The following is a 25672-nucleotide window of genomic DNA, read 5'->3' on the forward strand; positions in this document are numbered from 1 at the left end:
TCCAGGGGGGTGGGATGGAAGGAAAAGTGGGTGATGGGCATTGAGGAGGGCACCTGTTGGGATGAGCACTGGGTGTTGTATGGAAACCAATTTGACAATAAATTTCATATTAAAAAAAAAAGCATGTGGAAGATTTTAAGGAGTGGTTTCAGAGGGCCAATTTTGGGGAAAAAGCACTTAACTCAAATTCCATTGCCAACAAAATAGAACCAAATAAGAGCTTTTGGTAAGAAGTAAGGCATGATATATAAGGAGTAAATTACACAGTAGGAGCAATAGGTAATGAGAAAGTAAGTAAATGGATCTGTCATAAGAACGATTTCTATTACTGATCATGAAAACACCGTAACTCTCAAAATCAGGGGGGTTTGTATGAAGGGATGCAAAGAGTTCATCTTACTCCTTAATGTCCCTCTAGAGAACAGGTTTATTTGAACATTTTTTATAGCAATTAAGTAAATTCTCTCATAATAAGGTCATATTACATGACAAAGAAATCTCAGAATGTGGATTTTTATTCTAATTCTCCTAAGATTCTTATATAACAAAACTGGAAGCTTAACTTCCACAGGAACATATTCATGTAAGACCCAGTCAGTAGAGTGTCATGTATGGGTCAACTATATCTCCCTTTTGAATAAGATTCATTTGGTAAAACCCAACAGTCAGACTGTGTTTTAAAAGTTATACATATCTCAGTGAGACAAAACTACATTATTATCTATTTCTTTTAACTCAACAACTTTTAGCTAATTTTCCTCCAATGTCACAGTTATAAGAGAAGTTAATTAGACAAAACAAAGACTCATCAAAGTATAATCCCTGGAAGACAGCTTTTTACATGGACAGGAACAGGTGAGTACATGGCTCTGAGTTTCAGCATCATATTGAGGTTCTTTTGCTTTGATTGATGAAACTGTCACCAACGAAATACCTTACAGACATATGTTGACCCAGAATATGTAAATTTAAAAAAAAAAACAAGAAACTTTAGGAAGAGAACAGACTTTCCTAAATACTCTCTCTCTATATATATAAATCTTTTATTTGTATATTATATATATAATTATTATATTATAATATATACATATATATAATGGGAAAAGTAACTACTCTGAATTGTTCAAAATTTCCATCCTACATAACTAGTTTGCTTCTTGGTCATAAAAGCACTGCACCATTCAACATACTTTTAGGTAAAAGAGAGTGAGGAGGGTATTATGCTAAGTGAAATAAGTCAGTCAGAGAAAGACAGATATCCTATGTTTTCACTCATATGAAGAATTTAGAAACTTAACAGAAGATCATGAGGGAGGGGAAGGGGAAAAATAGTTTCAAACAGAGAGTGAGGCAAACCACAAGAGACTCTTAAACACAGAGAACAAACTGAGGATAGATGGGGGGTGGGGGGGAAGGGGGAAATGGGTGATGGGCACTGAGGAGGGCACTTGTTGGGATGAGCATGGGGTGATGTATGTAAGCAATTAATCATGGAAATCTACCCCCGAAGCCAAGAGCAAACTGTATATACTGTATATTAGCTAACTTGACAATAATTTATATTTTAAAAAAATCCAAATCTAGCATTCTCAATTCAAACAGGCATTAACACTTTGGAGGGATACTGTACAAATTTCGTATTTTTTAGGTGTATGCCATACTGTTTAATAATGATTTCATCTTAATATTCTTTCTAGAGCCCCGATTTCTTTTTAGCCAAACCAAGAAAGCAAATAAATATTTAAAAAATACATATTGTTAGGCTGCCCATATAGTTTCATCCATCTAACAAGGTTATGGATTCAAAGGCAATGAGGTTTGGGTCTATAGTCTCAACAACACAAGTTCTCAGGCAGAAAAGTTTTAGAATAACCACTAATGGATAAAGAATTTTTTTAATATATTCAGCTTATCATATTATCAACTTTCTCCACCTATTTATATCACACCTAAATACATAAATAAGATACAGTGAGCCTGACCAGGTGTTTAAGTACAAGTGGTGAAATATTTTATAACCATTAAGATACATGAAATTAATATTTAAATCCAATATCCAGAAGTTTGTACTTAGACTCCTGCATAATTTTGTGCATCAGTACTTTCATATTATTACTATGTATTTTAATCACTAGAGTGTTATCAAAGAGCATCTTGGAGAACTCTACATAAGTACATTCTTGCCAATATCATTTGTAATAATTTTACTGTGCCATTCAGTCAAAATTCCAAACTGATGTATCCAAATAAATTTGAACTTGCCTTATGACAAAATAGTCACAATTAATTAATATAAAATTGTTATAATAAATGCAGCTAACAATATAGGCGTTATATTAATTAATATAGGCATTAATTCATCACTTCAGTAATAATACAGCAAGGCCTCATTAGATATTACAAGTCATTGAGTCATGAAAACAAAATGTAATGTGAGATCTGAAATTAGATCCTGAAAAAGAAAAAAAAAGCCTTCAGTGGAAAAAGCAAGTGAAATCCAAATAAAGTCTATAGCTTAGTTCATAATATTCTATCAATATTATCATTGTTGTTTTTGTTATTAGTTTTAGTCTTAGTTTAGATCACTATACTATGGTTACAGAAGTTGTTAATGTTAATGGCGAAGAATATGTGGAACTTGTATATTTTTGCAACTCTTCTAGAAATCTACCATTTTTTTTTTCTAATTCACAAGTTAAAAAAAAAAAAAAACAGGTCACTGTAGTTCAATTACATCTTTGGACAGTTCTACAAGTAAAGAAAAAAAAAAGTTTTTATACTAAGCCAGTATTGACTTCCTGAAGCTTCCACCCATACATTCCAATCTTATATCTTAAACTATAGAACACTACTCCATGATGGATGGTTTCAGATATTTGAATGGACTTCTCACATCACCAGAATGTTAACTTTTCTAAGTTAAACATTCTCTAGTCCTTCAGCTTTTTATCATGTAAAAGGTTTTTAATACCTTCACCACCAGTCACTTTCTCTCTAAAAGTGAAAGAACAGGATCTGCTTTGTCCTAAGGGCTTTACTTGACTGCAGTGCCTCTTGGCAGACACAGTCACTCTTGACAGAAACACTTCCTGATGCACCCTCAAAGGTGAGGCCCTAACACCAGTGTCTCCATCAGCTGTCAAACCCTCCTAGAGACAGAAGTTCCTGGCAGCTTGTGAAACTAACAGTGACAGCTCTTGTAAATGTTAGCTAGTAATGTAAGTAACAATTCCCAGCAGTATCCAGGGCTGCCCCAAATTTCCCTGCAGTGACTGCTTTTCTTGAATAGTTCTACTCTTCACCATTGCTGTAATAATACACCTAGTCACAGGTTTCTCAGAGACCAGAGAAGATTCTTGGGACTATGAAACCTATTGTCTTAGTCTACTTGGGCTTTCATAATAAATATCAAAAACTAGTTGGCTTAAACAATAGAAACTTATTATTCAAAGTCCTGGAGACTATTAGGAAGTCCAAGATCAAGGTACCAACCAATTTGGTTTCTAGTGAGAGCTCTCTTCCTTGGTGGCAGATGGCCTCCTTCTCACTGTGTCTTCATATGACCTTTCCTAGGTGCATGAACATGGAGAGGACTCTGGTGTCTTTTCCTATCCATCAAGCAGTAATGACTACCATGACAAAGAGTTCCACTGGCCACACCACCCAGACCAGTTTGAACTCAACCCTTGATTCAGACTTGTGTAGATGGACCATGGAGTGACCCACAGAGTGACCAACAGTTAGTTACCTTTACCTCATTATAATACTAAAGTCTTCAGCCAAGGAGAAGCATAAGGCTCATTTACATAACACACAATGTATGTATAGGCATGTATCCCCAAGGTGCAACCTTACTCCCATCTCTACATATGATAACAAGCCTCCCTTATCTAAATATTTATCCTAACTCTAAATGAAAGGAGCCATCCACCCTTACTCAGAGAGTCACAGCTTTGGAGGTTATTCCCTGTGGTCTCCTTATTTAAAAGTTTCCTTTGCATGACAATTCCACTTGGTGTAATTTCTATCTGTGACTCACCAAGGAGCAAACTCACATTTGGTTTGGTTACAAAACTAAACAGGTTACATGCTTCCAAAATACAATGATGGACAGGCATAAGATAGATCTTCCCATTCAAAGAGGAAGAGATGATGGATAGCAAGCAAGTCCAAGTCCTAGCAAGGCAAATTTCATGAGTTTATGGCTTGCAAATAATCCTCTTTAGTTCAATATTCTGCCCTCTAGTCCTACTGCAGTAACAGAGTCATCTCCATGACTCTGTGGGTGGCCCTGTCCCTTCAGTTCTTGCAAAAGTAATCCCAACTTTGTAGAACTGGGCAGGACCATCCTGCCCCCTAAAATCAGAGAGACAGCCCCAGTTTCTGTTACTCATTTGTTTCTTAAATTCTGCATATGAGTGAAATTATATGATATTTGTCTTCCCTGATTTATTTCACTTAGCATTATAGTCTCTAGATCCATCCATGTTTTTACAAATGGCAAGACTTTAGGGGCGCCTGGGTGGCGCAGTCAGTTAAGCGTCCGACTTCAGCCAGGTCACGATCTCGCGGTCCGTGAGTTCGAGCCCCGCGTCAGGCTCTGGGCTGATGGCTCAGAGCCTGGAGCCTGTTTCCGATTCTGTGTCTCCCTCTCTCTCTGCCCCTCCCCCGCTCATGCTCTGTCTCTCTCTGTCCCAAAAATAAATAAACGTTGAAAAAAAAAATTAAAAAAAAAAAAACAAATGGCAAGACTTTATTTGTTTTTATGGCTGAGTAATGTTCCATATTTTAGCTATTGTAAATAATGCTGCAATAATGTATGGGTGCATACATCTTTTATATTAGTGTTTCCATACACTTTGGGTAAATACCCAGAAATAGAATTAATTATTTGATCATATGGTAGTTCTATTTTTAATTTTTTATATTGTTTTCATACTATTTTAATACTGAAATACTGTCTTCCACAATGGCTGCACCAATTTGTATTCCCACAAACAGTACATGAGCGTTCCTTTTTCTCCACATCCTCACCAAAACTTGTTCTTTTGATTTTAGCCATTCTGCCAGGTATAAGGTAGTATCTCATCACGGTTTTGACCTGCATTTCCCTGATGATGAGTAATGTTCAACATCTTATTACGTACTTGTTGGCCATCTGTATGTTTTCTTTGTACAAATGTCTGTTCATGCCTTCTGCCCTTTTTTTAATTGGACTATTTTTTTGTTATTAAGTTGTGTAAGTTCTTTATATATTTTGGATACTAACCCTTTATTGGATATGTATTTGCGAGTATCTTCTCCCATACAATAGGTTGTCTTTTAGTTTTGCTGATTGTTTCTTTTGCCGTGCAGAAGATTTTTATTTTGAGTATTCTCAATAGTCTATTTTTGCTCTTGTTTCCCTTGCCCCAGGAGATATATCTAGAAAAGTGTTGTTACGGCCAATTACTGCCTAGGCCATCTTCCAGGATTTTTTATGATTTCAGATCTCACATTTAGGTCTTTAATATATTTTGAGTTTACCCTTATGTATGGGTGTAAGAAAGTGTCCCATTTCATTCTTTTGCATGTAGTTGTCCAGTTCTCCCAACAACACTTGTTGAAGACTTTTCCCCATTGTGTATTCTTGCCCTCTTTTGTCTGAGATTAATTGACCATATAATTGTAGGTTTATTTCTGGGCTTTCTATTCCGTTCCATTGATCTATGTGTCTATTTTTGTGCCAGTACTATTTATCTTGGATTGCTACAGCTTTGTAGAATATCCTGAAATCTGGAATTGTGATACCTCCAGTTTTGGCCTTCATTTTCAAGATTGCTTTTAGGGTCTTTTGTGGTTCCATACAAATTTTAGAATTGATAGTTCTAGTTCTGTGAAAAAATGCTATTCATATTTTGATAGGGATTGCATGAAATCTGTAGATTGCTTTGGGTAGCATGGACATTTTAGCAATATTTTTTCTTCTAATCCATGAGCATGGAATATTTTTCCATTTGTTTGTATTGTTTTCAATTTATTTCATCAATGTTTTATAATGTTCAGAGTATAGGTGTTTCACTTCTTTGGTTAAGTTTATTCTCAGGCATTTTTTATTTTTGATGCAATTGTAAATGAGATTGTTTTAACTTCTCTTTCTGCTGCTTCATTATTAACGTATAGGAATGCAATTTATTTCTGTATGTTGATTTTGTATTTTGCAACCTTACGGAATTCATTTATCAGTTGTAGTTTGTTTTTGGTGTAGTCTTTAGGGTTTTCTGCATATAGTATCATGTCATTTACAAATAGTGAAAGTTTTAATTCTTCCTTACCAATTTGGATGTTTTTTATTCTTTTGTCTGATTTCTATGGCTAGGAATTGAGTATTATGTTGAATAAAAGTGGTAAGACTGGGCACCCTTGTCTTGCTTCTGACCTCAGAGGAAAACTCTCAGTTTTTCACCACTATGATGTTAGCTGTGGGTTTTCCTTTATGGCATTTATTATGTTGAGGTATGTTCCCTCTAAAGTTACTTTGTTGGGGGTTTTTATCATGAATGGATGTTGTACTCTGCCAAATGCTTTTTCTGCATCTACAGAAATGATCATATGGTTTTTATACTTTCTCTTATTGATGTAATGTATCACAGTGCTTGATTTGCAAATACTGAACTACCCTTGCATCCCAGGAATAAATCCCACTTGATCATGGTGAATGTTTTTTTCTTTTTTTTTTTTTTTAATGTATTGTTGGATTTAGTTTGCTAGTACTTTGTTGAGGATTTTTGCACTATGTACATCAGGGATATTGTCCTATAGTTCTCTTTTTTAGTGGTGTCTTTATTTGGTTTTGGTACCACAGTAATGCTGGCCTTATAGAATGAATTTGGGAGTTTTCATTCTTTTCCTATTTTTTGGAACATTTTGAGAAGAAGAGGTATTAACTCTTCTTTAAACGTCTGACAGAATTCACCTGTGAAGCCATAGAGTCCCAACACTTGTTTTTTGGGATTTTTTTTTTATTATTACTGATTGGGCTTCATTGCTGGTAATCAGTCAGTTCAAATTTTCTATTTCTTCCTGACTTAATTTTGGGAGGTTATATAGTTCCTGGAATTTATCCATTTCTTCTACATTGTCCAATTTGTTGGCACACAGTTTTTCAAAATATTCTCATAATCTTTTGTATCTGTGGTGTCAGTTGTTATTTTTCTTTCATTTCATTTTGAGTCTTCCTTTCCCCACACCTCTCTCTTCACTTTATTTATTTATTTATTTATTTATTTATTTTGTATGAATATGTGAGTCTGTATAAAGGTTTACCAATTTTATTGATCTTTTCAAAGAACCAATTCCTGGTTTCATTTGATCTGTTTGGGTTTTTTGTTTTGTTTTGTTTTTGTTTGTTTTTAGTTTCCATCTTACTTATTTCTGCTCAAATCCTTATTATTTCCTTCCTTCCACTGGCTTTGAGTTTTGTCTATCTTTTTTCCAGCTCCTTTAGGTGTAAGGTTAGGTTGTTTGAGATTTTTCTTGATTCTTTAGGTAGGTTTGTGTTGCCATAAACCTTTTGCTGCATCCCAAAGATTTAACCATTGTGTTTTCATTTGTCTCCATGTGTTTTCTGATTTCTTCTTTGATTTCTTGGTTGACCCACTCATTGTTTAGTAAGTAGCATGTTATTTGACCTCCATGTATTTGTGCTCTTTCTAGGTTTATTTCTTGTGGTTGATTTCTAGTTTTATAGCACGGTAGTATGATTTCTTATATTTATAATTCTTATTTTTCCTTATTTAGGCTATTGAGTGGTTTCTGAATTTTATTTGGGGGTACATATTTATTATTTTTATTCATTTAGCACCTCCATTTTATGGATGGTTTGGGATTGTTGATTTTTTTAATTTTTATATTATTCCCTATTTCTGCTTTCTTTTGGTTTGCTTTGTTGAAGTTTTATATATTTTTTGAAGTTCTTTCTTAACTCATTTACTTTCTATTTTTTTCATTATGTTTTGTATTGTTAAGTAATAAAAATTCAACAGAGTAAATTTTAAAGATCTAAGTGGCTTTATTTTTTGTTTTTTTAATGTTTATTTATTTTTGAGAGAGAGAGCAAGAGACAGAGACAGAGAGAAAGCACGAGTGGGAGAGGGCCAGAGAGAAAAGGAGACACAGAATCTGAAGCAGGTTCCAAGCTCCGAGCTGTCACCACAGAGTCCAATGTGGGGCTCAAACCCACAAAACATGAGATCATGACCTGAGCCAAAGTTGGACACTTAACTGACTGAGCCACCCAGGTGCCCCTAAATGGCTTTATTAATTGATTTATGAATTAGGCAGCATCCCATCTAGCAAGTATAGGGGAAGTCCAAAGTACTACAGAAAAGGAAATGTTTTTAAAAGTAACAAGTGAGTGAAAAAAAGAGAAAAAAATTAATGAAGAATCTTTTATTTATTCATTCATTTATTTATTTATTTATTTATCAACATCACCCTCTTACAGGGAAGAGAAAGGGTCTATCAATAAATTTCCTAGTGCTGACTAGGAAATGTCAATGGTGATTGGTTAAAGGATTCATACCTTAGAGAGTTGAAACTGCAGTTAGGTTAGGTTTAAGTCTTGGTTTAAGGACATAGGGCCTTAGGTGACACTATTTGGGGCCTATGGTTTGTTTGTATAAATATTTAACACTATTCTTGTAGCCAGGGTGCAGGAGTGCAAAAACACCTGGCTCAGGAGTCCCCTACAGACCAGTTTTAGCCATCCACCACTGTCAAAATCCAAAGGCAGAGAAATTAACAGTGATGAAGCAATAAAGGGATTTATTTCAATAAGGCCAACACTAGGAAGACAGTGGATTAGTGTTTCACAGACTGTCTCCAAAATGCTGAAAATACCTCTAGGTTTATATGAGAAAAATGTAGGACAAAGGTCAGTGGGTACATTTAGGTGGGCAGCAAAGGTCAGGTTGATCATTGTCTTTGGGTCAATCACATGGGGTCTTGCTGAATCGGGGTAGTGATTATTGGTGGAGGGGGAAGTTTCAGTTTCCGCCTGGGGATACTTTGCTTTCAGGGTCTTTTGCTTGAGGTAAGAGATAAGTTGGAAAGAAGAACTTAATCAATTAGAAAGTACAGACTGAGATCAAAATGGAGGTAACTGAAGTCCTCTTTCACTCTCTAACTTTACTGTGTCTCAAATTCCAGTATATATTATATTCATTAACATTTAAAAGTCATTTTCCATCTATTTTCATTTTGCCTTTGACCTAAAGTGTCTAATTGGGAAATCCATTATTCTTCCAAATAAATGTACACTTTTTTTTTTTCTATTTTGATCATATACTGCATTTAATTAGATTTACTTTATGGTATATTGTGACTTTTAACAAATGATTTAATATAGGTTAATGTAGCTTTTGTAAATGTTCAAATTTCCTGGAAAGCAAGTGTGTCTTTTTTCCCCCCATTACAGGTATACAAACACACATATATATAAATATAAATATCAATATATACACATATGTGAAATATCTTATTATGTTAAACTTACTTCATATTACATAGTCTTGCGTTTGTGTGTGTGGATGAGTGAAATTGATTATAGTATTCATATAAGAAAAGACATAAGAATAAATAGTAAGAACAATCCTAAAAATGATATGCTATAGTAAGGAGCTGGGAGAGATTCCACTAGATAATAAAATATGTACATATGATAAAACCCCATGTTATATACAAAATGTTTGTGTTCCCACATAATCATATCTTGGAGTCCTAACGCCCAATGTGACTATATTAGAGATAGAGACTTTATGAAAGTAATTAAGTTTAAATGAGATCATATGGATAAGGCCTTTATCTGACAGGAGTAGTGTCCTTATAAGAAGAAATACCAGAAAACTCCCTTTCTCCTGCATGTTCCCTGTCTATCTGCTAGTCTGTCTCTCCTGAATGAACAGAGAAAGGAGTCTGTGAGAACATAGCAAGGAGGTGGCTACCTATAAGCCATAAAGAGAGCTCTCAGCAGGAACTGAATCAGCCAGCACCTTGATCTTGGACTTTCCGGCCTCAAAATTGTGACATATTTATTTCTGTTTATTTAAGCCATCCAGTTTGTGATATTATAGCAGCCCCAAAAAACAAACATGCCCCATCGTAACAAGAATGTTTTGGTATTAGTTCCTGATGAACATTAAGACCAATGAACTAGAATAGGGATCCAGAAATAGAATCAACCTATTACGGGGACTTATATTTTTAAAAGAGTATCTGAAATCCTGGAATTAAGATGACTTCATAAAAGATATCTGGGAAGCAGGAAGTTATGTGGAAAAAGTTAAAATTGGATCGATACAACCGGCATACACCAGAATAAACTCAAAAGGAATCAAATTAAAAAAATATATATGTAAGAGTTTAAGTAGAAAATGGAGACATATGCATAATGTTTCTTTAAAAATCTGGGTGAATATTTTTGTTAAAAAATCAGATTTTCAAAAAAATAAGACTTTCATGTGAAGTATTTTCTTTAATTAGCTAGAGCTGCATATATACATTATTTTTCTTATACATTTAACACATATCATTAGATTTAGGAGTCTTAGATCAAACTCATTTTCCATCAAGTTTCTGACATTGTTCCCTGTTAACTTTTAGATTTTAGAGTTATAGACTCACCCAAACTCATTCTGGGTTGTAGAAGAACTTAAGCAGCTGGCCTGGAATCCATTCCTCCCCAAATTATAAGGAAAGTTTGTTGGGGAAAGTTGTCCTGGGAAAAAGGAGGTTGGTTGATGGCTTGGTTTTATCTCCTTGCAAGTATTCTTACATTTTGATCTTTTGGTAAATAAACTTCTGATATTTACTGTAAGAGTAGTATCTATGGATTAGTCTTAGAGGAATTATCATGCTTTAGGATTTTTTATAGTAAACAAATCTCAAATCTACAGATTTATGAATCATGATTCCCTGGGAAATGTCACACAATCCCTAGAATCATCTGAATATAAAACAAAGATGCTTCAAAACCTAAGCTCTTACTTTTGGGTGAAGTGACCCAGAAACTACACTTAGTGACCTCATCTATCCCATTAGGCCAGAGGGAATGTGCCCAATGTGAAACAAGTACCAAGGAACTATGCAGAATGTGCAGATTTCTCCCATCTTTGCCTTTTCTTCTTGCATGATTGTGTATTTCATATTATTAGTAACATTTAATGCTGGGTAATGTCTCTGATTTGTGTGAGTCAGATCTGACAATTCAATTTTTGTGTTACCTTTCACTGGCATTATGAATAGGATTGCTTTACAGGCTCATAAATCATAATAGGGTACTTTTTAGAAGAAAAGGTGAGGGAAAAAAACATAATGAGACTTTGATGACAGAATTATTACATACCCATCCTTTGTATGAGGGAAATGATGGGGTAAATTGTGGGGAGTCTTACCAGTGGAATTTGGAGAAAAGAGATCCAGTAGTTAAATAATTATTAATATAAGACTGAAAGAAGTATAGCAGAATTTCTCTTCCTTGGTCATTGCTAACAGCCTTCGTTCAGTCTAAAAATTTGAAAGAATAAATGAAATGAAGAGAAAACTCTGTATGTAAGACTAGTTTACCTATCCCTGAAAAGCTTTCTTAAGCCGTTGGCTTAAGAAGCCTTATGGCAGTGAAGAAATGTGATATTCACTTACAAGGTAACTCAATTAAGGTCTTCTATTATCTGTAAGAATATACAGATATCTGGAGGCCAAAGAGAGTATTCTTTTAAATAGCTGGATTGTTTTATGAAACAATATCAACAGAAACCTGGTGAGTTATATAGGCACATATTCTTAGAATTAATATTCAGAAGGCACATCACTAATTTTTTATTCTATTGAGTGAAAGGGATTTATGTGAGTTGATACAGATACTCAATAGATTGCACATATTTATGGACAGGAGTTTCCAGGCATATTCCATCTAATCTGCAGCAGTAGATAAATGCTACTGGGCACATCCACCCTGAGAAGGGTAACGGTCCTACCCTTCCCAACATATAAATGGAATACTTCCTAAGTAGTCAAAATGTTAACCATATAAGTGACTTCCTACTGTCTTTATGATAGCCACAGACACAAACTTAATTAATTAATTAATTAATTTATTTATTTATTTATTTATTTTAGAGAGTGATAGAGTGGGGAAGATGGGAGCAGACAGAGAGAGGGAGGGAGAGAGAGAGAGAGAGAGAGAGAGAGAGAGAGAGAGGATCTTAAGCAGGCTCCATGATTGGCACAGAGCCCAGCACAGTGGTTGATGCAGGGCTCTATCCCACTATCCCACGACCCTGGGATCATGACCTGAGCTGAAATCAAGAATCAGATGGTCAACCAACTGACCCACCCTGGCACTTCAAAACAAATGAATGCAATGCCATTGACAAGGATGTTTCTAGATGTGGTGATAGGGTGGGCTCTTGATCTTGGGTGCCTTGTATAAACTTGCACTTGGGAAGGAAGGGGAATATTCAGGAGAAGGTATTAAAGGTAAAAGAACTACATAATTAGGGGGGAAATTCCACACCTTACAAAAGAAAGGGAGGCTGTAGGGGAGACTTGAAAAGGCCTGTGAGGAAATGACAGCCTGATCGGCTGGGTGGTTTTGTTTATTTAGTTTTTAAAAATGGAGTGAAAAAAGTAAATATATATATAGTTTTTCTATTAAAAGTTTGACAGCTTATTATCAAAGTTTTATTGGTGAAGGGAGCAGCCCCAGCCATGCTCCAAACTCCTCAAACACCTTAGCAAATTCACTCTCTATATCCTAGTCTGAACGAACTCAAATCCAATTATGAGGATCCTGATTTATAACAGATAATTCTCAAATAAGGTGCTAAATTTATTGCTTCAATTAAAGCCATAGAACCTGAAAAGGCCTGAATGAAAAGCTAATATCTTGCCTCCTACTGAGAGTGAAATAAAAGTGGAAATCATAAGCTACATTCAATAGTTTGGGGAAAACAGCCTTCTAGTAGTAAACAAGAGGAAGCAGTGGGGTAAAGCCCACTCGTAAACTGGATTATGTCAAAGAACACAATGAAGGGAACAGAATTTAAGGGGAGTTTACTGTGTTCAGGAGGAGGCTGATTCACTGCCCAGGAAGTGAAGGAGAGAAGGTTCCAAAGATCTTTTGCTCCCATGACTGTCTGTCAGAGCCCCAGATTCTATCTCCGCCAAGACAAAGCTGGCCACCTGACTCACTGATGAGGCTTCCTGGATTAAGTGACACTTCAATGTTTGGAAATCAGCTTGATGATGGAATATATGTATATATACATAATTTTTCATAATAAAAATTTCAAAACTTTCCTAAACATCTTAACTTTTGCATTAATTCAACTATTGATCTCTATATATTTATATGTGTCTCCCATTCTCAATGCATTATAATAATATGCACAGAATCTTAGGATATAGCCAATAGCACTTATGTATAATTAGACAAATAGGCTCAGAATGAATGTAATTCTTGTGGAAATTTGAAGAAGTAGTTCATGTAGATGACCACCAAAAAAAAAAAAAAAAAAAGAAAAGAACACCAAAAACCAAAAACCAAAACATAGTTGAAGACTCAAAAACGATTATAAGGCTAAATCAGATGCCTTGGTTATATCCCAAAGATGGTTGCCTGGTTCTAGTTGTGTCAGTAATTAGACTTTGTGTCTGATGGACTGAGATGACAGAAACCCAAGGACAAAATCAAACTACAGGGTCACTGTGCCAAAGAACTGTGCCCCATCTACACAGGAAAGGCATCACTTGAAAGCAGCTGTAAGCAAAATTCTCCAGGGCATAGATGTCAAATGGATTGCATGAGACTTCTCTTCTAGCCTCATGTAGGTATTAACCAGAATGATGCCTAATTCTACACTACCCCTATGCTGTAACAAAACCAGCCTTGAAGAATGCAATTTAAGGTCTTTAGCAAACTCTATCAATTTGGCCTACCTGGATGAATTTCTTTTGATCAACATACATCAATCAAGGTGAATAATTCACAACTATCTTACTGTCCCTAGAACAGTGACCTCATTGAAAACAGAATGAAAAATGCAAATACTTGTTACTTTAAAAAGTTGTAAAAACACAAAGGAAAGTAGAAACAAACCCATAAATACAAAGAAAAACAGATGGTAGCCATTGGGAAGGGGATAGAGGATAGGCAAAATGGGTGAAAGGGAGTGGGAAGTATAGGTTTCCGGTTATGGAATGAATAAGTCACAAGGATAAAAGGTGCAGAATAGGAAACACAGTCAACAGTATTAAAATAGTGTCGCCTGAGCATAGCATAACGTATACAGACCTGTTGAATCACTATATTGTATATCTGAAACTGACATAACATGGTGTGTCAACTGTACTTCAGTTATATACATAAATTTATAAAAAGCTGGGATATTTTAGTTAAATTAGTGGGCCTTCAAATTGAATTATGAAAGGAAGTAAGATTTCTAAAATCTGGTTGGTGGAGAATGCAATTGCCTAACTGTGTAACTTTTTACCTCTTCAACACGTTTTTTCTTTTGTTTTCCTAATCTAGTGTTCCCAGGTCTGAGATTAAATAAGCATTCCAAGTAAATTGAAGCCCTGAAACATCGTATCAGTAACTTTATTTTTGACAGTGTATATTCCAGAGATACTTTAGGCTGGGTCATAAGTTTACCTCATCTGGCCTCATTAAGGCTAATTGTGAATCCCTCTATTATGACAGTTCTAGGATTCTCTATTTGTCAAAATAAAGTTAGATGACTGGGAGTAGGGGCCAAGAGCAATTTCTAGTGAATGTAATGTTATTATTAGCTTTGTAGCAAATTGTACATCTGCTGAGCTGGAAAGTCTGAATTAGAGGGAAGGCAGAAGGTATGGAGTCACATTACCCTGGCTGTAGGGGGGACTGCCATTTCTCACTGGAAAATTCAAATCCCAGTGGTCCTTTTGCATATTACTTTGTAAAAAGATTTTGGAGAAAATTTTGTAAGACAAATATTTTTTTAAAAACTTAAAAATATATATAGCAAGGGGATATTAAACTGAAAGGAATACAAATGGGAAAAAAAGAGTTAAAGCAGCTAGACCATGATTCATCGCTGACCTGAATACTGGGGAAATGCTCCTAGGGAAAGAGACAGGTGACCTGGTCTAATTTCCTTGCAAATTGCTAACTGAAAGTCATCCTAAAGAGACTCTTAATATTGTCTTGAAAGTAGAAGAGTCCTTATTTATCAAAACTCTTAGCCAAATATCCTTGGCCTTGGATTCCTTATAGTAAACACAGCTAAAATCCAAGGATTTAGGTATACATGATTTTCTGAAAATATTATATAAAAATCTTTAAATTTTTTTATGTTTATTTTTGAGAGAGAAAGAGAGAGACAGAGTGTGAATGGGGGAGAGGGAGACACAGAATTCGAAGCAGGCTCCAGGCTCTGAGCTGTCAGCACAGAGCCCAATGCGGGACTCAAACTCACAAACTGTGAGATCATAACCTGAGCCGAAGTCGGACACTCAAACGACTGAGCCACCCAGGCGGCTTTATATAAAATCATAAGCCATCTTGGTATAAAATGGAAACATTCAGAGCGCCTGGGTGGCTCAGTCGGTTGATCCAGGTTTTGGCTCAGGTCATCATCTCACAGTTTGTGAGATCGAGCCCCGCATCAGGCTCTGGGCTGACAGTGCAAAGCCTGCTTGGGATTCTCTCTCTTCCTGTTTCTCTGTCCCTCCCCCACTGTCTCTCTTTGCCACTCTTTCTCAAAATAAATAAATAAACATTAAAAAAAATCTCCCAGCTGTATCTGAACCTCTTTGCCTTTCATGTTATTAGTAAAGTATAATCCTGGGTAAGAACTGATTTGTATGACTCTGATTTGACAGTCTGATCCTCTGTTTGCTCACATATTCATATGTTTTTTCCTCTTTATGAACCATTTCCTCTTCCATATCAAACTGTATTTTTCTTTGTCTTTGAAATTTAAACATTACAACCAGATTTTCAAAATTTTGGAGTCCCATTCGCCCTACTTTTTATGGGATTTTTATTTTATTTGAAATTACAAGTTCAGTTTATTTGCTTCCACATCATAAATGCTCCTTTTATAGTTTTTTTTTTCGATTCTTGTAATCTACTTCCTTCTAAACTACTATTATACAGAATTTAGCTTTGCTGTACCATTCTTTGTCTTATCTCATTCATTTTAAAATACCACTTCTTTCAAAAAAAATTCTTAACAATAATTTGCAACTTCAATTCTTTGCTTTCATTATTACACTAAGTATTCACCATGCCAATTTGTTTAATACATTGATCATATTTTCAAATTCCTATGATATTCTCTGATTTTATGAGAAGTTGTTTTAATTTTTTAAATATTTATTTTTGACGGAGAGGATGTGAGTAGGGGATGGGCGGAAAGACAGCAGGAGAGAGAACCTGAAGTGGGCTCTCTGCTGACAGCACAGAGCCTGATGTGGGGCTGGAACCCACGAACTGTGAGATCACAACCTGAACCGAAGTTGGACACGTAACTGATTGAGCCACCCAGGCACACCTTAAATTTTTGATAATAAAAATTATAAAACTTTCCTAAACATCTTAATTTTTGCATTAATTCAACTACTGATTTATTTCGGAGGTTTCTGGCTTTTGGGCTTGGGGTTTTTTTGTTCGTTTTTTTTTTGAAACAATGTTTTCATGTGTCTGATTATTTTATTTATCCTTTCAGAGAAAATCCTCTGCTTGATCAGTATTTAAAATTAAAATGGGGCACCTGGGTGGCTCAGTCAGATAAGTGTCCCATTTCGGCTCAGGTCATGATCTCACAGTTTGTGGGTTAGGGACCCGCATCCGGCTCTGTGCTGACAGCTCAGAGCCTGGAACCTGCTTTGAATTCTGTGTCGCCCTCTCTCTCTTCCCCTTCCCTGCTCACACTTTGTCTCTCAAAAATAAATAAATGTTGAAAACAAAATAAAACTGAAATGAAGTTTATTAGTGATTTGACTGCTGTACAAATCATTCAGGACTAGGTAAGGAATATAGAAAATATTAAAATATAGAGTAGTTTAATTTTGCCCATTGAGGGGACCAGATAAGAGGGATAAGGAGAGAAGTCTTTCCAGGGATGTCCAAGGTAGGATGATTGTTTTTATGATGGAGAACTATTTAAAGTTTTGTGTGGCTGTTAACAACTGGTACTATTTTATTTACCCCCTTTGTGTGGTAAAGATGAGACACAATATCCTTGTTCGCTATGACATCGATTTCAGTGCTCTGTACATGTGTACTCCATAACTTAATAGCGCCCAATGGCTTCTACTACTTTCTCACTTCAGAAAAGGGTTAGTGTAGAATCTTATTTCTGTGCACTTCTTAGGAGGCATTTGAGAATAACTGCAGATCAGTTTGGCTCTTCTTTCAGATAATTTTCCTTGGCAGATAGTTTTCTAAGTTGTTGACGTGTATACTAACATTTTCTAACTTCCAGCACAGATATGTATCATAGCCCTTATTTTCACATAAAATCAGTGTTTTTTATGTTAAGTTAGGAAGGAGGTCAGAATCAGATGCCAATATTCAACTCCCAAGTTACCTAGAAGTAGGTTTAGTTGCCTAAATGCATTTCTATATTATATATTCACATCCTAAGAATATCACATCATTGTCACTGAAAAATAATTGGTTAATAGTGACCACACATTGTGAAAATGACTCTACATGCATTATTTCACTTCATTTTTACAACACATACAAGATAATACAATAGATAACTGATGGTTGCCCTCTTAACAATAATGAACCCTCTTTGCCTCCTTGGTGACCCCCTGACAAACCCACTTTAGGAACTAAACATCTTCCAGAAAAGTTACTCCACACCTAGTTCAAGGAGTGAAGGCCTTTACTTAGGTTAAGCTGATCAGAATTGTCCATTTTTCTGAGAACACTGCATTATTCTGGAGTAGGCATCTGACCTTATCTAGTTGAATCATAGTAAATTTCAACCATTTTCTGAGAAGGTAGGAATTGTCCTAAGGACAGAATGACATGGGTGTTTTAAGGACTAAAATTCACACTACCGTTTTTGCTATCATATAGAGTACAGCCTCAGACTGGACCCAAAACTCAGAGAAACACAGAATGAAAAGGAAGCAGGACTCCAAATGAATTGTGAAATTTTGGATTAAAGTGTGCCTTAGTGCTAGCTTATAAAAAGTCTACTCAGCTACCTGGTTTTTTGATTTGGTTTCTTTCCTCTAATGCTATTTAACACCTCTGCCCCATCTTTTGCCACTGTGCACCATTAAGTTCAGTGATTGTTATCACCTTTCCTGGGTATCTTTGATGATTTTCCTTGTTCCTCTGTGAGGCCATTTGATGCTCTATGACACAAGTGTTGGCAAAGGTCTCTTATCCATTAAAGAGTGCTGCTTGGAATTTTTTCTCAGGGAAATGGAACATCCCTTAAAATTATGAGATGGACACAGTTTCATCCATGTCTACAATCTGAGACAGATGACATGTTCTCTACTCAATCCCATTTTAACCTAACACGCCAGAAATTTCTCTTATTCTTCTTCCAATAAATTCATACATAAACGGACCCTTTAAGTACTCATTAAAAAACTTATACTGATGTGGACACATAAGTGACTCAGTTGAGTGTAGAGATACTTAAGGATAAAATCTTTTTTAAAAAAGGAATACCAATGCATTTCATATAGTAATTGTGCGACCTGGTGTCCTCAATTATTGATTTTTATTTAAATGATTATATAATTCTTATACTGCCTGTTTCATGTCTAATTTTGACATGAAGCACTCGAAAATGTTTTATAAATTTGACAATAATTTGACAAAATTTGACAACTATTTGACAATAATTCACCCAAAAATGTTTTATAAATCACAGACTGCTACCCTGGTAGATATTTTTGTTTCAAGATACTAAAATGGAACAGTAATTCAAATTGGAGGTATTTTTTGCAATAATTATCTATTGAAAAATTTGGGGTATGTTGGAAAAGAATATGCTAGTTTCATATTTGCACAAAATTACCCTCAGCTCACAGTACGATGTAAACAAGATTTGAGTGACGCTAGAGACCAAGGGCATGGAGATCACAAGAAATACTTTTATAGTTATAGGTTAAACCAACTCCTTGACCCAAATGTAATATAAGAAATATTTATAAGTATTTTATTTGTTAAAAAAAATCAACTACAATTAAACATATTTTATGCAATTATTTTTTGTTACTATATATGCTCATTAAAATATGTGTTGTCTAGCATTAATTCATTTATTCAATGGTAATAGTGACAACCCAAAATACCAAGAAGTATAGATTAGAAGGGGTAATGCACAGTCACAGTGTTTGGGGCTGGGTACAAGAACTATAAAGCTTCTCTCGTAGCGTGATTTATATTTTCCATCTACTGAAAGACATGATCTCCCAATGATATATATTTTTTAGTGGTACCTAGACCCCCATCACCAACACCAGGACTGCTTTTATTGGCAGAAGATTAGCTATCCCAAGTAACAAATCACTTCATTTCTGAGAGACACATGGGCTCAAAACCAACACCATCATCGATTTCCAAGTTTCAAGGTTGTGTAATGGGAATTTCTTAAAACTTAGCCTTCAGCTAATTTTATTAAAAGTAAATCTTGGCAGCAGCAATATTCAGATTTCTGTAACTCTTGCTGGCTCTTCCTACGGGTTACATCAGTTTTCTGCTTAAATAGAATTAAAGATATTCTAAGATATTTCGGAACCTAGAGAAACCTAATGAGTGATTTCATTTTTTAAATTTGTATTTTATTGGCCCTGTTTGTGAATATCTGAATTCACTGTATTATTTGCAACTGCTGTTTATTTCCCAAAGATTGGCAGTTTAAATAGGGTCGTAGGAGCCAAATTCTTTCTCAAATAAAACAAACTCTGTTTTTTCTCCTGAATCTTTATACTTTTTCAAAATAAAATATTTTCAAGAAAATAAATAAAACAGTGGCTTCTTCATACTATGTGAATAAGAAGAGTGATATGGAAAAGGAGAATGTTTTAGGTACAGAGACTTTTTTAGGTCCAAGGCATCCTTTGAGAATCCATGGAATTGTGTAAATCTGCACTTTATAAGAGTGGAACTTTGTTTCCTCAGACTTTGAGCCCAATTAGCCTTTTATGTGCTGTCTCCCAGGACAGAGCTACTAATAAATAAGGTCCCTCTGGACTCCTGAATTCTGATTCAAATTCTGTCCTTGATTCCAGAAGGCCTCAGTATTAACGATGGAAACAAAACTGATCAGGAATCTAAAGTTAAGTGACTTACAAGAAGTTGTTGAGTTAGTGGAAGCAACCAGCACTCTCCTGCAGATAGATGGGCTAGTCTGTCATAACATGACTGATTTGAATAAGTAGAAAATATGGTGTATGAAGCATTTAACTTCGGTTAATAATTAATTACACTTGAAGGTTCACTTTAGAAGATTCTAACAGCACTATATGGTCCTAAAGGTTTAAAGACAGTAATGATAAATCCAAAGATTTTTCTTTTTACTATCACATTATGTGGGGCATTCATGAATTCTGACAACAAGGGACACATAATATGATTCTTTTTTGCAGAGTTACAGCACCTTGTGTGTGTTTTTCTGCTTTCACTCTGCAGTTCAAAATTGGGCTGTGCAGCCTGAACAGGTGCAGAGTGATGAGCTCTTTGAGCAGCTCTCCACGCATTCTGGGACTGGTTGAGAACCATTGGATAGATACAGTCTTACCTTGCCAAGAAGAAAATCTCCCCAAACAGGAACAGATGTTAATATGGGCAAAATGTTCTGTAACAATAAAATTTTTATTTAAACATTTATAGGAATTCTTTTATTCCCCAAAATGTTTTAGCATTCCAGTTTATGCAAGAATCATTTTGCTGCAGAATTTCTGTCATTTCAAGGTAACCAGTAAACTGCTGCATAATAGAGAATAAAATTTAGAAAATAATCTCTTTGAATTTTTATATGTGGATCTCACAAACTATGCAGTTTGGTTTAAAGATTTGATTTAAAGTAATCCTATAATAAGAAATTATGTGAAGCTTAGTTGGATAGATAGATATAAATTTGATGAATATTTGAAAGTCTTTGTACATAAATTGGTCTTCAAGGCAATTCACACTGTCAGGTGCACTTCCAATCATTTCTAAACTCCTTAGGAATTTCCATTGCCACAACATCTTGGATTAATTTAAATGCACTCTTGAAAATAAGAATCACATTTTAAAACTGTTCCTCTACTCAAATATAAGTTGAATGAATAATTTTCAGGGCACGATGTTAATATTGAGTCATTACTAGCTGTCACTAGCTTTGGAATACTTCTAAGTTGTTTTAGGTGATCCTGTCCCCCTAATAAATAAATGTGTTAATGATAATTAATGACCAACAAAAAGATGATTTGGGACTATTTTTACTTGTGGAACATTTATTTAGCACAGAATATTTAGCAGACAGCTACTAATTTAAATAAGTGTTCCAGAAACTGCCAGGTATTCAGTTTTAGATGTGACACTATCATAATTTAATTTTAAAAACTGATATATAAATGCATGTTAGCACATATATGTTTTAATTATTACTGCTTCTGTGTTTTACATCTGCTGTATCTTCTGTCATTTGAAAAACATGGAAATAATTTAAATAAAAATAAATTTTTGAATTTCAAACAAAAAAAGATAATCTCAAACACAAACTTGTCATTTTTTTTCTGAAATTGGTAACTACGCACTATATTCTTTGTGAGTTTAAATATAAATTCAAAGAATATATTTGAATTCCATTCCGTGCATTGTGTATGGCACCAAAAGAGTTGAATGAATACAAACCTGAATTATAGTTCCATCTAGTATGCAATATATATCTGATTAATTGAAAGCTTCAAATATTAACTGTCACTGCCAAATAAACTCAAATTACTTCTTTAGACCAACAAGTATAATAATGACAGTATGCCAAACGTTAGCTATTTGCCAAGTTAAAGTAGGCATTTATGTCAGAATGCAGGCAAACAATCTAAACAATTTAACTCAGCTTCTGAAGTCAGAAGGAATATTAAATACTGCTTTACTGCAAGCTTGTAAGGCCCAAAAGATTGTCTGCAGTGGGATTCCTTTTAAAGAATAGGCCAGAGATACATAAAAAGACAGAGATCCAGGCTACAACAGTTAGTCACTGTGGTTTATTTGAACAATTGTATGTGAGCAGAGTGGACACATAACCTACAGTAAAAGGCAGCTGTGGTTAGTAATTTTCAGGTTTTGGACTTATTTAAAGTCATCCAATTTCATTTTTATTCTGCATTGAATGAAAAGAATTACATATTAACTAGAAGGAAAAGAACACTTTTCATTCTAGAAAATTAGCAATTGAACATAGTTTACTTAGAGTATGAACTCTGTCTAAATGAGGATAGATTAGTATGCTATATAATTGTTAGTCAAAGTGTTAATACAAAGAAATAACAAATATTAATCAATATATGAGATTTGAACACAAAGGGTTCAAAAGATTGATAAATACTGCAACTCAGAACAACAAAAGGAAAGGATCCTCACTAAACCAATATTTATATCCACCCTTACCAAAGACTTTCAGCAATCTTATAGTGTTTAAGGATTTTAATGTTATTAGCATAGCCGCACATATAAAATTTTGACTTGACATTTATTAATGTAGGTCTTTGTTAGTCATTAGTAAATTGTATGTCATTTATTACCTAATCATAATTGTCATTCTTAATAAATTCTGTATTGCCTTTCTAAATCCTGAGTTATTGAGGCTGCTCAGATATTATCTGGTAATTATTTAAACTGGGTTGATTAAGATGAATGACTCAAGAGAAGTAAATCGAATTTAAGAGAAAACATGGCTAATAACTATTATTCCATGACTACACAATGGATTATAAAGGCATTTTGAATTCGTCTTCTATTTTGTGTGTTTCTGCTCCATTTCAATCCCTTACCATTAAATTCAGGAGTTGAGCAGTGCACACTACTGCAATAAGAAAAGAATAATGGATTATTAGAGTAAAATAATCTTGAGGTGGGTTAATTTCAAGTGACAATTTGAAGCTAACTTGGGGAATCTTGTTGAAATAGTGAACCTGGATGTGCTAGAAAATTATTTGTTTTTTTTTTTCTTTGCAATCTTTTAACCATCAGGTCTGGATTAGTTGATCTCTGTGTGCACTAAAACACAGGGTAGCAGAAAAGGGAGACGAATGCACAGGACATTTCCAAAAGCAAAGCAAAAGAAGAAATGCTATACCGGCATGGAGAGACTTTGGAAATAAAACAAGGTGATTAAAGTACTCAAAGACATCCAGACAGGTGAGGGAAAAGTACAGGAACATAAAAGCTGGGACTCCATGCATCCAGCAGTGATGGAGTAACAGCAAAGACAAAGTTAAAGATGAAAACAAACTAGTAAGTACCAACTGGTAGTTTGATCTTCCTTGGTCTCCATTTGGTGTTCAAGGGGCTAATATGCCACACGAAAGACAACTGTGCTAAGAGAATTAGTGGTTGCTTGATAATGTGAGGTCACCCAAGGAACCCACATAATACACAACACCTCATGTTTGAAGGAAAAAGAGAAGCAGGTGGACTTCTACAGTGAGTGTTAACATGATATCCAAAGGACATGGGAATAATGGTCATACAATGAGACTCCTCTGTGCAAAATCACAAGGATGCAGTTCTGATTACCCACCGTGCAGCAAATTCAACAAAAACAGAGAAAAAAAAAAATCATTTGGACCACAGTCTTTACCACCATGAGGGTCCTATTCCTGGGAGGAAAGATTAGAAAGGTGGACATACGCCTGATAAAGAGAAGGGATATGAATTGAATGCATTTTACTAATAGGAACTGGGATCACATGAAGGAAAGACAGTTTTGATCTCTTTACAGTAAAAAGTTTCAACTTGTAAGAAGATACTGGCTGACTAATTAGTCAATTCAATGACCAAGATCAACTGGCAATTTTACCAAGTTAACTGGTGAAGTCAATCCAACTGTACTATTTCATTATGTGTACTGCATACCCAACTCCAGGGAAAAGAGAGTTGCAACAGTATTCAAAGTTTCACTGTGGAAAATTACAGAAAGAGAAGAAGGAGATAGCCTATTTCTACTGACCGTCCTTGGCACTGATTTTTCAACAGAGAAAAAATTTAACAGTTGCACACAAGTAATAACTTAAAAAAAGCATTAATATATTTCTAAAAAATGACCCATTATTGATAATGAATGGCTTACTTTTAGCTTAATCCCCCAATATTTTAGGTTTTAGAGGGCAACATTTAACTACTATACCCTGCTAAATTTGCTCCAGATCTTAACCCCTTACTACATAATTACTTTGTGCTGTCCTTTAGAAAAGCAATTTAATTTAACCTTCTGTTTTTTCTTTTAACAGACTAGTCATTTCCTCTTTGTTTTTGGAGTCAGGAAACCTTTCATATATTTGTAGAAGACACAGAAAGTGGTTTTGAAAGTGTACACAATACTGCTAAATCAGGAAACAAACACATGAAAACTTTTAACATGGTCACAATGTACTATAAACTATCTCTAAAAAAGAGAATTTTGTGATTACCAAAGTCACCTAATTTGTAATTCATTTACTGCTACACACTGTGGTTGAAAATATCCACTCTGGTTTCCAGCAAGGACCATCTTTGAAAGAGAATCCTTAAAAGTTTGAAAGCAGTGTATAGGGGGACAAACACTTTGTATTTTTTCTCCCAAATTCTAATGTAATCGTCCATGTAATTCTATCTCTGTTGAAAGTAGGTTCCATTTTTGTTACTCGGATTTGAATTAACTGAATTTTCTTGAACTCTTTCGAGAGGTTTCTCAGGAATGCGTGGAGGTAGGAAAGAATGCTTTCAAGCTTTGCCATTCCATGGCTGGGCTTCTCGGCTACAATGGAAAAAGTAGCCACTTTGTGTAGCTCCACTGATACTGAGAAGCCAACCTGGGGCAAAAGAGCTTGGGCAGCTCCTAGGCTTCCCTTTTTCCTTCTTAGACGGCTTCATGGGTCACTGTCATCAAGATACACAGCCCTTGATTTCCAAGGAGAAAAACAATGAATTTATTTTTGTAAACTTAATTTTAGTAGAACTCTCTGTAAACTGACCTGTTTAAGTCACTCTGGCAAACTTTGTGCCTTCTTTATTGAATTTCACTAGTACTTAAAACCTGTTCTACTGCCATCCTGGATACAGCAGTTTCCTCTCTGGGGTGACCTTGTCCTCCCTGCAGTGATAATTTACTCCACAAGTCTAGATCCTTTCCATCTCCTCCCTACCACAGCTTAAAGACTCCTTACATCAGGAGAACATATCTGAAACATCTAAGGTCACCTTTGTCTTCTAGGGACTCTGAAAATTGAAATTTTAGGATTGTTGTGCCTCTGGAAATGTTGCAAAGTTCAGAACCAAACTCTCTCCATGTTTTCCACATATCAAATGTCTTTCTAGGCATGACTTCATATGGAAGTTTATGAGGAAAACTACTTTCCAAAAGATTCCTAGGATGTTAATGGAGATCTCAAGTTTGACAGGTTGCATTCTCATACAGAATTT

At 35.1% G+C, this 25672-nt stretch overlaps 1 pseudogene; it reads left to right on the forward strand.

The window, feature by feature from the left end:
• LOC125164918 (40S ribosomal protein S3-like) overlaps positions 1 to 25672 on the forward strand; it is a 46203-nt pseudogene that overhangs the window by 16508 nt on the left and 4023 nt on the right.

This window comes from Prionailurus viverrinus, chromosome A1 (assembly GCF_022837055.1).
Source record: "Prionailurus viverrinus isolate Anna chromosome A1, UM_Priviv_1.0, whole genome shotgun sequence".
Taxonomy (NCBI): Eukaryota; Metazoa; Chordata; class Mammalia; order Carnivora; family Felidae; genus Prionailurus; species Prionailurus viverrinus.